General features: G+C 36.4%; 1 long non-coding RNA gene across 1 annotated transcript in view; it reads left to right on the forward strand.

Annotated features, from left to right (window-relative positions):
• LOC127484266 (uncharacterized) overlaps positions 1 to 16411 on the forward strand; it is a 138226-nt gene that overhangs the window by 41077 nt on the left and 80738 nt on the right. The window contains exon 2 of the long non-coding RNA XR_011382402.1: positions 3337 to 3412. This is a non-coding gene — a long non-coding RNA (uncharacterized lncRNA). The remainder of the gene's footprint in view (positions 1 to 3336; positions 3413 to 16411) is intronic.

Raw genomic sequence — 16411 nt, forward strand, 5'->3', positions numbered from 1 at the left:
CTTTATTTCACTCTGAGTAGGAAATGCATGCCTGTGAGATTGGTCTTGAAATTTGTTGTGATTTTTTTTGTGACTTAGCATCTTTTTAATTTTGGTGAATGTTCTATATACTTTTGAATAAGCGCTCTCATTGAATACATTTCTGTGCAGATCAAATATATTAATTCTTTTTCCATATTTATTACATTTGCATTATGATTTTGTTTTGTTTTAGTTTCTTTGGTGTGTCTAGTCTATTAATTACAGATAAATCTGTGTTAAATTTTTACCTACAACTATTTTTTATCATTTTATTTTTGCCAACTTTTGATCTATTTATTTTGCAGATATTTTATTGGGTGTGTACACTCAGTTTTTATTCAACTGCCTTTTTTTTTTTTTTTTTGACAGGCAGAGTTAGACAATGAGAGAGAGAGACAGAGAGAAAGGTCTTCCTTCCGTTGGTTCACTCACCTAATGGCCGCTATGGCTGGTGCTCCGCTGATCCGAAGCCGGGAGCCAGGTGCTTATCCTGGTCTCCCATGCGGGTGCAGGGCCCAAGGACCTGGGCCATCCTCCACTGCACTCCTGGGCCACAGCAGAGAGCTGAACTGGAAGAGAAGCCAGGACAAGTACCCGGAGCCACATCCGGGACTAGAACCCCGGGTGCCAGCACCGCAGATGGAGGATTAGCCAAGTGAGCCATGGCGCCGGCCAACAACTGCCTTTTAATATACCATTTTATAATTATCAAAGGTGGTCCATGTTTTATCTATAGCTATGCTTCTTGGCTTTCTATATGTTCTCTGATAATATAGCTGTACCAGTTTCATCTTGATTCATTTTACTGGTTTTTTTTTTTCCATTTTTTTACTCTCAACCTTTTGTTTCCATTTATTTAAAGCACATTTCTTTGAGTAGCCTGTAGTTTTTTTTTTTTTTTTTGACTTAATGAACATAAATTTCCAAAGTACAGCTTATGGATTACAATGGCTCCCCCCCCATAACTTCCTTCCCACCTGCAACCCTCCCCTCTCACGCTCCCTCTCCCTTTCCATTCACATCAAGATTCATTTTCAATTCTCTTTATATACAGAAGATCAATTTAGCATATATTAAGTAAAGATTTCAACAGTTTGTACCCACACAGAAACACAAAGTGTAAAATACTGTTTGAGTACTAGTTATAGCATTAATTCACAATGTACAACACATTAAGGACAGAGATCCTACATGAGGAGTAAGTGACTCCTGTTGTTGATTTAACAAATTGACACTCTTGTTTATGGCATCAGTAATTACCCTAGGCTCTTGTCATGAGTTGCCAAGGCTATGGAGGCCTTTGAAAGAACAGGTCATCAAAGAAGGAGGTACCTTTCTCTGAAGGGAGGAGAGAACTTCCACTTTGACTATGATCTTGTCTAAATAAGATCAGAGTCTGCAAACTCCAAAGGCCTCCATAGCCTATAGTTTTTATAGTATCTAATGATATTTATTTAAAAATTAGAGGGTTTAATGTGTTTATATTTGTGCAGCTATTGAGATGTTTGGGTTTCCATCTATTATTTGTTTTTGTTTGTTCCCTTTCTTTTTATATTCCCTATTATTTGTTGGCTTAATTTCGATTACTACATTTTTCTTTCTTTCTTTTTTTTTTTTTTTTTGGACAGGCAGAGTGGACAGTGAGAGAGAGAGAGACAGAGAGAAAGTTCTTCCTTTTTTTTTTGCCGTTGGTTCACCCTCCAATGGCCGCCGCGGCCGGCACGCTACGGCTGGTGCACCGTGCTGATCCAAAGCCAGGAGTCAGGTGCTTCTCCTGGTCTCCCATGCGGGTGCAGGGCCCAAGCACTTGGGCCATCCTCTACTGCCCTCCTGGGCCACAGCAGAGAGCTGGCCTGGAAGAGGGGCAACCGGGACAGAATCTGGCACCCCAACCAGGACTAGAACCTGGGGTGCCGGTGCCGCAAGGCGGAGGATTAGCCTAGTGAGTCGCGGCGCCAGCCTACATTTTTTATTCTTCTTAATGAATACACTAAGATTATTACTGCATACATCTTTGGCATATTAAATTCCACTTTAAATTATTTGTCACTACTTGAGTTACATAAAGATCTTAAAACACTTTAACACAATATTTTCCTTCTGTATCTGATGCTTTTGTTGTCATGCGATTTAATCATATATGTTAAGCCCCACAAATGATCATTAGGATATACAGTCAACATTCATTCAGGTTGTCAATGTGTTTCTTTTGGCTTTTTCCTCATATTTTTTCACCATGTCTGTGCTTCCATCAGGGATCATTTTACTGTAATACCTAAAGAAGATATTACAGTATTTCCTTTAGTAGATATTTCCTAGTAATTAAATCTCTATTTTGGTCTGAGATCATCTTATTTTTTTCTCCTTACCTTCCAAAGGATTGCATGAGATATGGAAATACTGGTTGGCATTTTCTTTTTGTTTTTTCTTTTTTGATAGTAGTATAAAAAATATATTCTTATTATCTTTTAGCCTCTTAATTTCTGTGATAATTCAGCTGCTATTTTAATATTTTCCTTTTTTGAGAAAGTTCATCCTCCTCCAATTTTAATGAGGTATAATTGACAAGTATGAATTTCATATAGTTAAGGCGTGTAATATAATATTTTGATATGCATGTATAAACATTGTGAAGTGATTACTACAAATTAATCAACATAACTGTCACCTAACATATAACTCTGTGTGTGTGTGTGTGTGTGTGTGTGTGTGGTAAGAATTTTTAAGATCTACTCTCTAAGCAAATTTGGAGTATACAAGGCAATATTATTAACTATAATCACCATGCTGTTCCTTAGGTCTACAAAACTCATTTGTCTGAGTAACTGAAACCTTCTATCCTTTGACCAACATCTTATTATTTTTCCCTTCACCAGCTCCTAGCAGATGCCATTCTAGTCTTTGCTTTTATGAGTTCAAACTTTTTAGATTCTGTATATAAGTGAGTCAAGCACTGTTTATCTTTGTGTGCCTGGCTTATTTCAATTGGTATAATGTCATCTATATTGTCATAAGTGACAGAATTCCTTTTTAAAGGCTGAGTAATATCCTATTGTATATTAATATAGGTATAGATTATATTTTCTTTAACTGTCCATGTGTTGATGGACTCAAGTTGATTTATATCTTGGCTATAATTAGTAGAGCTACAATGGACATGTGTGTACAATAGTTCTTCAAGTCACTGATTTTATTTTCTTTTAATATAAACACAGTAGTGGGGTTTCAGAATCTTATGGTAGTTATAGTTTTAAGTTTTTGAGGAACCTCCATACTGTTTTCCATTATTGTTCTAATTTACATTCCTTCCAACAGTGTGAAGAGCTTCCTTTTTCTCCACATCCTTGCCAAAGTTTTTCTTTTGTCTCTTAGATAACACCAATTCTAAAAGGTAAGAAACTATGTCATACTGTGCTTTTGGTTTGCATTTGTGTAATGATTAGTGATACTGAGAACCTTTTCATATAATAACACCTACTGGCATTTTTATGTCTCATTCATGTCCTCTGCCCATTTTAAAATTTATTTGTTTTCTTGCTGTTGAATTGAGTTCATTATATATTTTATATATTAACACTATCAGATGAGTGGCTTGCAAATATTGTCTCTCGTTACTTAACTTTTCTCTTCGCTTTGTCGACCATTTCTTTTTCAGTGCCAAAGTTTTTAGTTTGATATAATACCATTTGTCTATTTTTTTCTTTTTATTTGCCTATACTTTTTTAATCATATACAAAACATGATTGCTTAGGTCAGTCTCAAGAACCTTTCCTCCTATTTTTTTTAGTCACTTCATAATTTCAATTCTTATGTTTAACTCTTAATAGATTTTGAACTGACTTTGGTATGTATACATAGTATGAGTTAAGTGTCCAATGTCATTCTTCTGTATGTGGATATCTAGATTTTCTAACACCATTTTATTAAAAACAGTATCATCACCCAATTGTGTCTTCTAGGCACATTTGTTGAATACTAATTCACCATGAATGCATAGATTTATGTTTGAGTTCTCTATGTTATTTAATTGGTTGTTATGTCTGTTTTTATGCCAATACCATTCAATTTTCAATGTTCTGACTTTGTAGGATACTCTTAAGTCAGGTGATAAGATTCCTGCATTGTTCTTCTTGCTCAAGATTGGTTTGGCTATTTAGGGTGTAATGTGATTCTATATGAATTGTGGGCCTATTTTTCTATTTCTGTGAAAAATGCCATTGAAATTTTGACAGGAATTACATTGAATCTGTAGGTCACTTTGATTAGTATTAGCATGGGCATTTTAAATTTCATTTTTAATTTTAATTTTAATTAATTTTAACAGATTCAGTATGATTTTTAGATACAAGTCTAATAATATAATGATATCCCTGTACTTTCTCCAACCATTGTTCCTTCTACCTTTCTTTTTTTTTTTTTTTTTTTTTTTTGACAGGCAGAGTGGACAGTGAGAGAGAGAGACAGAGAGAGAAAGGTCTTCCTTTTTGCCGTTGGTTCACCCTCCAATGGCCGCCGCTGCAGCCGGCGCACCGCGCTGATCCTGGCAGGAGCCAGGAGCCAGGTGCTTTTCCTGGTCTCCCATGGGGTGCAGGGCCCAAGCACCTGGGCCATCCTCCACTGCACTCCCTGGCCATAGCAGAGAGCTGGCCTGGAAGAGGGGCAACCGGGACAGAATCCGGCGCCCCAACCGGGACTAGAACCCGGTGTGCCGGCGCCGCAAGGTGGAGGATTAGCCTATTGAGCCACGGCGCCGGCTCCCTTCTACCTTTCTTTTCTTTTGTAGTTTTTGAGGTAAAATATTTTAAATATACATTACAGTAAAAAGGCTTAATACTTCACCAAATAAGAAGTTTAACAAGTAAAAACAAAACAAAACAAAAAAACCACATTAGTTTAGTGGGAATATAGACAATGACTATAAATGATAAGTGAATAGAAAAATTATCATTTCACCCATATACAGTTTTTTTGTCAATTAGTCATTTATAATTTATTTCAATGAAATAGAACCAATGACAATGTGACATCTAAATATTTCCTGTTTGGGTATAAGACAATGATTAAGTTCATTTAGACTTTAAGCCATTTCCTCTCAACAGTTTATACATAGGAATAATTTTATGTAGATTGCAATTTAAATAATTATGTATTACATTTTTTGTACTCAGTTACCAGAGATTATAGAAAATATGTGGTATTTGTCTTTTTGGGACTAGCTCATTTCACAGAATATAATGGTTTTGAACTGCATCCATTTTGTCACAAAACACAGGATGTCATTCTTTTTTATAGCTGAGTAATAATATTCCACGTTGTCTTTAGTCATTGGTTGATGGGTATCTGTGTTAATGGCATATCTTAGCTATCATGAATTGAGCTATAATAATTGGGGGATACAGATAATTATTTCATTTGGTGATTTCATTTCATTTGGGTAAATTCCTAGGAGTGGGATGGCTAGGTCATATGGTAGATTGGTTTTCAGATTTCTGAGGAATCTCCATATTGTCTTCTACAATGGCTGTACCAGTATGCATTCCCACCAATAGTCGATTAGGGAACATTTTTCCCTACATTCTCACCAGCATTTATTACTTATTGATTTCTGTATGAAAGCCATTCTAACTGGGGTGATGTGAAACCTCATTGTGGTATTGATTAGCATTTTCCTGATGGCTAGTGATCCTGAACATTTTTCATTTGTATGTTGGCTATTTGAATTTCCTCTCTTGAAAAATGCCTGCTCAAGTCCTTTGCCCATTTCTTACCTGGTTTTTATGTTGTTTTTGTTGAGTTTTTTTGAGCTTTTAATAGATCCTGGATATTAATCCTTTATCAGTTATATAATTTGCAAATACTTTCTCCCATTCTGTCAGATGCCTCTTCACTTTCTTAAATGTTTCCTTTGTAGTGCAGAAGCTTCTGAGCTTCATGTAATCCAACTTGTCTATTTTTACTTTGATTGCCTGTACTTCTGGGGTCTTTTCCACATCTTTGCCTATGCCAATGTCTTGCAGAAATTCCCCAATATTATTATCTAGTAATTTGATGATATTGGATCATAGATTTAGATCTTTGGTCTATTTTGAGTTGATGTTTGTATAAGGTGTAAGGTGGGGGTCTTGATTCATACCTCTGCATTCAGAGATCCAATTTTCCCAGCACCACTTGTTGAAGAGAATGTCCTGTCTCCAGGGATTGATTTTAGCTCCTTTGTCAAAGATAAGTTGTTTGTAGACCATAGATTGATTTCTGGGGTTCCATTTTGTTTCATTGGCCTCCATGTTATTTTTGTGGCAATAACAAGCTGGTTTTTTTTTTTTTTTATAACTGCCCTGTAGTACGTCTTGAAATGTGATATTATGATGCCTTCAGGTTTGTTTTTGATGTTTAAGATTGCTTTAACTATTCAGGGTCTTTTGTATTTCCATATGAATTTTGGCATTGTTTTTTTTCTTGATCTGTAAAGAATGTCATTGGTATTTTGATTAGGATCACATTGAATCTGTATATTGCTTTTGATAATATGGACATTTTGATTATATTAGTTCTTCCAATCTACCTTGGAATACACTTCCTCCACTTCTTTTCTTCTATCTTCCCCTGGTCAGGATCAGCATGTCTTTTTCCCTATTCAGTCATTTCGGAATAGTAGCATGGACATTTTAGCAGCATTTATTCTTCTGATCCATGAACACAGGATATCTTCCTGTTTATTTGTGTTTTCTTAATTGTCTTCCATCAGTATTTTACATTTTCAATATGTAGATCTTTGGTGGTCTTTGGTTAAATGTACTCCTAAGTATTTTTAATGTCTTTGTAAATTATACTGTTTTACTAACTTTTTTTCAACTAGGTTGTTTTTAGTATATACAAATGCAATTGAGTTTTGTGTCTTGCCACTATATTGGATTTGCTTACTAGATCTAACAAGTTTTTGGTGGAGTCTTTAGGGTCTTCTTATATTAGACTACATCATTTGTAGAGAAAAGTTTACTTTTTCACTTCTGATGTGGATATCTGTTTTTCCTTTTATTGCATAATTGCTTAGTCTAGAGCTCCCAATACTATATCAAATAGACTTGTTGACAGTGAGCATCCTTGTCTTATCCCTAATCTTAGAGGAAAATTGTCAACTTTTCACAGTTGAGGACATTGCTAGCTGTGGACTTCTCATAAGTGACTTTTACTCTGCTGTGGTTCATTACTTCAGTTATTTTTCATGTAAAGATGTTGATTTCTGCTACATGCTTTTTCTGCATGTGTTGGGATTATCATACAATTTTTTAACTTTTATTTAATAAATATAAATTTCCAACGTACAGCTTATGGATTACAATAACTTCCTTCCCACTCGCAACCCTCCCCTCTCCCGCTCCATCTCCCATTCCATTCACATCAAGATTCATTTTCAATTCTCTTTATATACAGAAGATCAATTTAGCATATATTAAGTAAAGATTTCAACAGTTTGTACCCACACAGAAACACAAAGTATAAAATACTGTTTGAGTACTAGTCATAGCATTAAATCACAATGTACAGCACATTAAGGACAGAGATCCTACATAAGGAGTAAGTGCACAGTGACTCCTGTTGTTGACTTAACAAATTGACTCTCTTGTTTATGGCATCAGTAATCACCTTAGGCTCTTGTCATGAGTTGCCAAGGCTATGGAAGCCACTTGAATTCACCAACTCCGATCTTATTTAGACAAGGTCATAGTCAAAGTGGAAGTTTTTTCCTCCCTTCAGAGAAAGGTACCTCCTTCTTTGATGGCCCGTTCTTTCTACTCAGATCTCACTCACAGAGATCTTTCATTGAGGTCTTTTTTTTTTTGCCAGAGTTTTTATCTTATATTCTATTAATATGCTGTGTCACTTTTATTTACATGTGTCAATACATCCTTGCATCTCAGAGATCATCCTACTTGACCATGGTATATGATCCTGTTAATGTGCCATTGAATTCAATTTACTAATGTTTTGTTGTGAATGTGTTTGTGTATGTTTATCAGGGATATTGCCCTATAATTTTCTCTCTTTATAATGTATTTTTTGGCCTTGATGTCAGGATAATGCTAGCCTTGTAAATGACTGTGGAAGTGTTCCCTTGTCTTTAATTTTTTGGAAGAGTTTGAGAATAATCAGCATTAATTCTTTAAATGATTCACAGATTTCATAAATGATTCCATTAGATCCTGACATTTTCTTTGCTGGGAGGTTTTTTTTACTAATTCAACTTCCTCAATCATTATTAATCAGTTAGGACTTTCTATTTCTTATATTGTTGGGCCCATTGTATTTATGTTTCTCAGAATTTATCTATTGCTATAGGTTATCAACTTTATTGGTGTATATTTGTTCATTGTACTATCTTTTTAAAAATGTTTTATTTATATAAGGTGAACAAATTTTATGATATCAGTTGGATGGCTTATTTTTCACTTCTGATTTAATTTATTTGATTCTGTTTTTATTAGTCTAGCAAAAGTTTTGTCAACAGAGTTTATATTTTCTTTTCTTTTAAAAGATTTTATTTATTTATTTGACAGGCAGAGTTAGAGAGAGAGAGAGAGAGAGAGAGAGAGAGAGAGAAAGGTCTTCCTTCCGTTGGTTCACTCCCCAAATGGTCGCAACGGTTGGAGCTATGCTGATCTGAAGCCAAGAGCCAGGTGCTTCCTCCTGGTCTCCCATGCGGGTGCAGGGCCCAAGCACTTGGGCCATCCTCCACTGCCTTCCCCGGCCACAGCAGAGAGCTGGCCTGGAAGAGGAGCAACTGGGATTAGAACCAGCGCCTATATGGGATGCCGGGGCTGCAGGCAGAGGATTAACCTTGTGTGCCATGGCGCCAGCCCCCAGAGTTTCTATTTTCAAAACACAACTTTTAGTTTAATTGATTTTTCTCCATTGTTTTTGCAGTCTGAATTTCATTCATTTATGCACTGATCTTTGTTATATTCTTCCTTCTGCTCATTTTGGGCTTAACATTTTCTTTTTTTTCTACTTTGTTGAGATGTAAAATTAGGCTATTTAACTTGAGAACTTTTTTCTTTGATTCTGTTTGTCAGTATAAGCTTCCACCTTAAACCTTCTTTTGCTGAATCCCATAAATTTTGTTATGTTGTGCTTCCATTTTCATTTGTCTCAAAATTTTAAAAAAGTTTTTCCTTTCCATTGATTGTTCAGGATTATGTTATTTGATTACCATATTTTTTAAAGATTTACTTTATTTATTTGAAAGATAGAGTTACAGAGAGGGGTAGAGACAAAGAGAGAGGTCCTCCGTTCCCTGGTTCCCTCCCCAGAGGGCCACAATGGCCAGAGCCACGCGGATCTGAAGCGAGGAGCCAGGAGCTTCTTATTTTTCCCATTTTTCTCCTGCTACTGGTTTTTAGTTTCATACCACCAATTTTAGAAAAGATACTTGATATCAATTTCAGTTGTCTTAAAATGGTACAGAATTGTTTTGCGGCATAATATATGCTTGCTCCTGGGGAATGTTCCACGAACACTTGAAAAGAATGTGTGTTCTGTTGCTGTTGGTTAGATTTTTTTTTTATATATCTGTTAGATCCACTTGGCCTATAGTATAGTTAGTCTGATATTTCCTTACTGAATATTTCCTTACTGTCTGGATAATCTATCCATTTTTGAAAGTAGGACATTGAAATCCTCTACTGTTATTGTATTGCTATCAATTTCTCTTTTCAATTCCATTAATATTTGCTTTATATATATTTAGGTGCTCTGAAATTGGGTGTGTATATATGCATAATTGCTATGTTTTCTTAATTGACCCTTTTATTAATATTGCTAGTTATTACAACATTAATAATTAATATCAATTTGTCCCTTTATCAAAAGGAACTTTCTTTGTCTTGTGATAATTCCTGACCTAGAATATATTGTATTGAAGTATAGTTACCCCACTCTCTTTTGATTTTCATTTGTATGTGTTAGCTCTCTTTTCACTTTCAAAATTAAGTATGTCCTTAATATTATACTATATGAGTGGACCTGGTGCCGAGGCCTGTAGATGTGGGTCTGGATCCTCTACCTGCAGAGCTGGCCTGCTGCTCAGGTCTACCAGCATAGGCTTGGCCACTGGAGAGATGGGCCTGGAGCTTGAATCAGCACAGGTTGGCCTGTTTCCTGGATCTACAGGACCTGGCCATAAATCTGGGGGCACAGGGACTGGTTCCTGAGGCAACAGGGACCAGCCTGTTACTGGAGTTCTTGGTGGTGATCCTGGTTGTGAGCTCTGATGGACAGCTGGGTGCTCATCCCACTTTGCTTCCATTTGCGCCTGCTTGAGGGAGAATAGGCAGAGGTATTGTGAAACTTTCTACCCCCTTCAGTGTGTCTTTTCTTGTTTATGTGTTCCGTTGGGGTGATATGATGACATTCCTGGATTCCTTAGCTTGTAGAGATCGTTTTGTGTCTGCACAGCTATTCACATTGATATTTCTGGAACAGGGCTTGTGCTGGAGTCTCCTATTCCGTCTTTTTGCTGATGTAATGCAACTCGTGGAAAATTTTGATTTGTCTAGATGTATTTTTGTTTGTTTTTTAGCATTTGTGGCATTTCTCCAATCTGTAATGATGCATTTTCACCAGTTTTTGAAATATCAGCCACCAACTTTTAAATATTCTTTTTGTCCTATTAACTTTCTTTCTTAGGATTCCAATTATATGTAGGATTCCAATTATATGTGTGCTATACATTTTTACCATATTTTCTATTTGCATTATAGTTTTGTAACATATAGTGTCTATTATTTCTCTGTGTTTCATTTTGAATATTTTCCTTCTATTTAAATTATAGTTCATAATCTTTTCTTTAGTTTCATCTAATCTGTTCTTAAAGCTATCTATTAAGACTTAATTCTAGTTATCATACTTTTCAATTCTATGACTGTCATCATATTCATTTTATAGTTTACACTTCTCTTCTGAATTATTTCTTCTTATATTTTAGTTTTTAAATATGATAATCACATATTATTTAATGTTTGAGTCTGATAATAATATCTGGTTCCTGTATGGGTCTTTGGGGTTTTTTGTTTGTCTGCTTTTTAAAATTTATTTATTTTGACAGGTAGAGCTACAGACAGTGAGAGAGAGAGAGAGAGAGAGAGAGAGAAAGGTCTTCCTTCCATTGGTTCACTCCTCAGATGGCCGCAACGGCCGGAGCTACGCTGATCCGAAGCCAGGAGCCAGGTGCCTCTTCCCAGTCTCCCATGCGGGTGCAGGGGCCCAAGCACTTGGGCCATCCTCCACTGCCTTCCTGGGCCACAGCAGAGAGCTGGACTGGAAGAGGAGCAACCGGGGCTAGAACCTGGCACCCATATGGGATGCCGGCACTGCAGGTGGATTAACCTAGTGCGCCATGCGCCAGCCCCTGTCTGCTTTTTTTTTTTTTTTTTAAGATTTATATATTCATTTTAAAGGCAAAGATACATAGAGAGAAGGAGAGAGAAAGAGAGACAGAGACCTTCCAACCACTGGTTCACTCCCTGAATAACTGCAACAACCAGAGGTGGGCTGATCCAAAGCCAGGAGCCAGGAGCTTCTTCCAGGTCTCCCATGTAGGTGCAGGGGACCAGGGACTTGGGCCATCTTCTACTGTTTTCCCAGGCATGTTAGCAGGGATCTGGATCAGAAATGGAACAGCCAGGACTCAAACTAGTGCCAACATGGGATGCCAGTCCTGCAGGAAGAGGCTTAACCTTCCACACCACTCTGCCGGTCCCTGTTTGTCTGCTTTTTACTTTAGATTTTGGGCATCCATTTTTATCTCTTGGGTATTGGTTTAGTTTTCAATGAATCCTGGACATGGTATATTTAAAAATATTATCCTCCTTAAAAATGGCTTCCTTTTTAATCTGGAAGGCTGTTGGTACTGGACAGATGACTTTAATCCTGTCATGAATTGAGTTGCCTGCAAGTGACCTTTATTCCATATCAACAATGATAAGTTTCTAGGGGTAGGATTCAGTCACAACTGAAAGTTCAGTGTGTTGATTAAGGCCTCTCCATCTTAGTATACCCTCTAAACTATTTCTTGCCTCAAGTCCAATAAGACTTTCCAGAAGTTCTATACAGTTTCTCCACTACTGCTTAAAATTTGGCAAATGCCTCAAAAGAAAAATTGCATTAACGTGAGGTTTATCTAGGAGCTTTGTCTATCTCTGGCATCTTGAACCTTGAAGTCTATGCAAATTTTGTAAGGTTTTTGATGCCCTCAATCAAGCATTTTAAAAGATTTTCTGATTGTTGGAGTTTTGGTCTGCAATACATCTGTCTACTATTATGAAAATGGAAATTTCTTACCATTACATTGGCCTTTTCTCACTTTGATATGCCAACAATCTTTCTTGTTTTATTTTCTGATACGTTCTTTTCTTTTGCATTTGACTTGTCTTCCTTATTTGGATCTATTTTATTGCAGATTCTGCTTTAGTGTCAGGGCTGTTATTTTTCAGTCTCGCTCTTTTAGTAAAGTGGGGGCAATGAGTTGAAGTCACGTCATGATTTCAGAACTTAGCACCTGTGTCTCTTTGGTCACAATATTTAATCTCTTTATATCTTGGGTTCTGCATCCAAAATATGGAAATGATATGAATAGGATTATTTTGAGTATTGAATAAGATCATATACATAAAAATTCTTGACATATGCCTGGTACAAGGTAAGTACTTAAAAATGTTAGCTATTATTATTCTGAATATCCATTGTAAGTGAGGTATAAGAGGTAGATATTAACAATTCAAAAATATGGTATCTATCTTTAGTATAATACCTCCCATTTTCTACTGGAGGTATTTCTATTAACATGTCTCAGTAATTCTTAAACTAAATATGTCAAAACTGAAGTCTGTGCTTTCTTGACACAAAGTCAATCATTCCTGATATTTTCAGTGGCACTTCCATATATGTAGCTCTCTAAGATAACAAACAGAATAATTTTACACTTCCTCCAATCCTCTGCCATGTCTGTCACAATCTCTAGTCAATTACTTTTCCTCTAATGTTTCTACCTCTCTCTTTCTTCCTCTGACACCTTTATTATAGCACTACTCCTCTCTCACTCCATGCATCAGAGCCTTAACTAGCTATTTTTACTCTTCCAGGCTTTTGCCCATTGGCTTTTGTATCCTACACTCCAGCACAAGCATTTTCTTATTATAACACAATTTTATCACCTATTCTCCTGCTCGGATTTATATAATTTCTTTGTAATACCAACAATACCAATTCCCAGCTTCTTATGTGGATGTGTAAAGTACCATAAAATCCTAACCACTTGCCCCCTTCATTCCTATCTCACCAAGATTTGTTCCCATAAATGAAAAGAAAAGTCTGAAGATAATAATCAAAAGCTAATCTTAACATTCTTGGCATCCACATTTTGCTATTCTTCAATAGAAATAACTCATTCTCCTTAAAGAAGTACTTGCTTCCATGGTTAGGGAAAGAAAAATACAAGGCACAACAGAAATATAATGAGAATAGAACATAAGGAAATGTTTTTAAAAAGTATTTGTCATAAGAACACAGGATTTAACCTGGAGAAGCTTTCAATGGCCAATCCTGAACCAACTTGATCAAGAAAATAAATAATAACAATATTGGAATTAATTTATCAAATAAAATACTTGACCATGGTAATTACTTATTTACATGAATTATCAAATAAATCAATACAGGAATAGAAGTTGTTAATCTTCACAATAGGATTCCAAGTAATAAATTTAGATGAAAAGAGTGAAAGAATTGCCATTAGGCAAACACCATGGTAATAAATGTTTCAGACAGGATATACCAAAGGATGCTAACACCTACAGACAATGATTTGAAGTTAAACAGGATTTTTATAGTCTTAGAGTACCTTCCCCAAACCCTATCAACTACAGAGGTAAAGATAATTTTACAGTGGAGAAACCTGACAAGAACCAATAACCAAGACATATCAACATCAAGAACTCCGAGATACAATGCGTTGAGAAAGACACAAACATAATTTTAAAAATATTCTTTCCCAAAATGAAAAACCTCATTCCAGCCACAGGAATCTATTGATTCAATGCAAATTGGAAGAAATTTTGCAAAATAACTGATTAGTGTCCCTAAAAAAGAAAGATAAGTGGGGAATGGGGTTCACTATCTTGGTGTGGCATTGTGAGGCAACTAGAATCCTGTATTGGAATAAGTTTCGATCTTGGCTAATCTGCATTCAGTTCAGCTTCAGGCTAATGTGCCTGGGAAGGCAGTGGAAGAAGGCCCACATATTTAGGCCCCCTGTCACTCATGTCAGAGTCCAGGCCAGAGTTCCTGGTTCCTGTTTTTGCCTGGGGCCTAGACCTGGCTGATGCAGTCATTTGGGGCATGAGCAAGTGAATGAAAGATATCTCTCCATCGTTCTCACTCTCCCCTCTTTCTCTCTGTTTCATACTCTCTTGGTGACTCTGCCTTTCAAATAAATAGATAATTTTTTTTTTTCAAAAGGAAGAGTAAAGACTAAAAAGCCGGAACTGATCAACAGAGACTAAAGAGGAATTGCAGCTAAATCCTATGTGGAATCCTGGACAAGGTTAATAAGGTTAATAACACTGTGCTGCTTGTGGGGAGCAACTCAGACTAGACTGTTACTCGAATTAAGACTTATTCTATGCATCTGCTCTCCCACAATATGGCGCTGGGAGAGGAGGAAACAGCTTCTACACAGCTGCCTCCAGTTCAACCAATAAACAGCAGGACCTGCTCCTGATTGGAGGAGAGCAGCGTACTCGGCGTGTGGGTAGCAGAGTTGGGATTGGTGGAAGAGGACTATAAAGGAGGAGAGAGACAACATGCACCAGGAACATCTATCTGAAGGAACACCTGAGCAGCCCCCGAGAGAGCCGGCCGGTGGTGTGCCACTCCCCCGCGGAAGTGGGGAAAGTGGCAGGGGGAACCGCCCTTCCACGGAGGTGGAAGGGACGGTAGCCAACCCGGGAAGAACCAGCAGCAAACCTGGGGAGGGCTGAGCAGACGAAAGAACAGCGCAGGGTCCTGTGTCATTCCTCCACGAAGACGGGGAGCGACAGCTGCTGTTAATTTATTATTCTTGATCATCACAATATGGTTTCATAAGATGTTAACATTGAGGATAACTCTTCTTGCTACTTTTGCAACTTGCTTATAAGTCTAACATGAGTTAGAAATAAGAAGTTAAAATATAAAAAAAATTGTTTCTACTTCCAAATGATGCTTTACTTTCATGTCTTTACTTGATTCTCTAAGAATGTGTTCATCTTTCTGTGGTTTATCTCTCTGAAACCACTGTCCATTTTCCTTTATTTTCTCTGACACAGTATACATAATGACTCGTATGCCAGCTTTGGTGTCAGAATGACATGAGCTTAGATCCTGAACTAGCCTATCATTAGCTGGTTACATTAGCTGGGTCACAGTTGGTATATTATACTTGTCTTTGATTTTCTCACCATTGAAATGGGGGCAATATAATATTTTGTTAAATGATTGTAATGAAGATTAAGTAAGATACTTCTTGAGCAGTGCTAAACAGGGACTTGTACTTAGTAGATGCCCAACACTTATGATTTTTAGGGAAAATGTCATTTTGTTTAGAACTTGTCTCTAATTAACCTGAAAAAAATCTCTTACTCCATGCTCTGTACATACCAATTCAATTCATACCATTTAAATTTATATTTGATATCTAATAAGCTGATCTAAGTTTAGATAATTTCCTCAATTAAATTATAAAATCATTTGATGCAGAAAGACTCTTCTATTCCTTTTATAGTGCTGCAACTGCCTCATTCAATATTCTGCACACAACACATGATGAATGTTCACTGAGTGATTATAAAGTTAGCAACACTGAATTCTTTCAGCTTTCTAATGAGAAGAAGTTTTCATATAATGATAATATTTCATACACTAAAAATGCTACAACTTTGCATGCTGGCAAAATATACAAATATTACATTCATTTCTATGTTTTAAATTAAAATTTCCATAATAATAAAGTTATATGATAGGGAAATGTCTAAAAACTCTAAACCATCAAAAGAGCACACCATCATATGACAGTTTGAAACATGGGTGACACAATAGTACTTCATCAGAATTCAATACAACACCTTCAGTCTAAGCAACTTCATTCTTTCGTATTCACTGTTGAATGGTCATTGTAACCAACCAAATAAAATGCATGTGATTTTTAAAATCAGATACTTATGGAAAAAAACTCTAAGAAATATGTGAATTTCATACTTTAATTTTTGGAAGGAAGATCTTCTAACTAGCAATAAAAGTGTGGTGGGATTTAATAATGATTATTCTTAGAACTGTAGGAAAACCAGAAGAGGGCTCAGAT

This window comes from Oryctolagus cuniculus, chromosome 15, assembly GCF_964237555.1.
Source record: "Oryctolagus cuniculus chromosome 15, mOryCun1.1, whole genome shotgun sequence".
NCBI classification, from domain to species: domain Eukaryota; kingdom Metazoa; phylum Chordata; class Mammalia; order Lagomorpha; family Leporidae; genus Oryctolagus; species Oryctolagus cuniculus.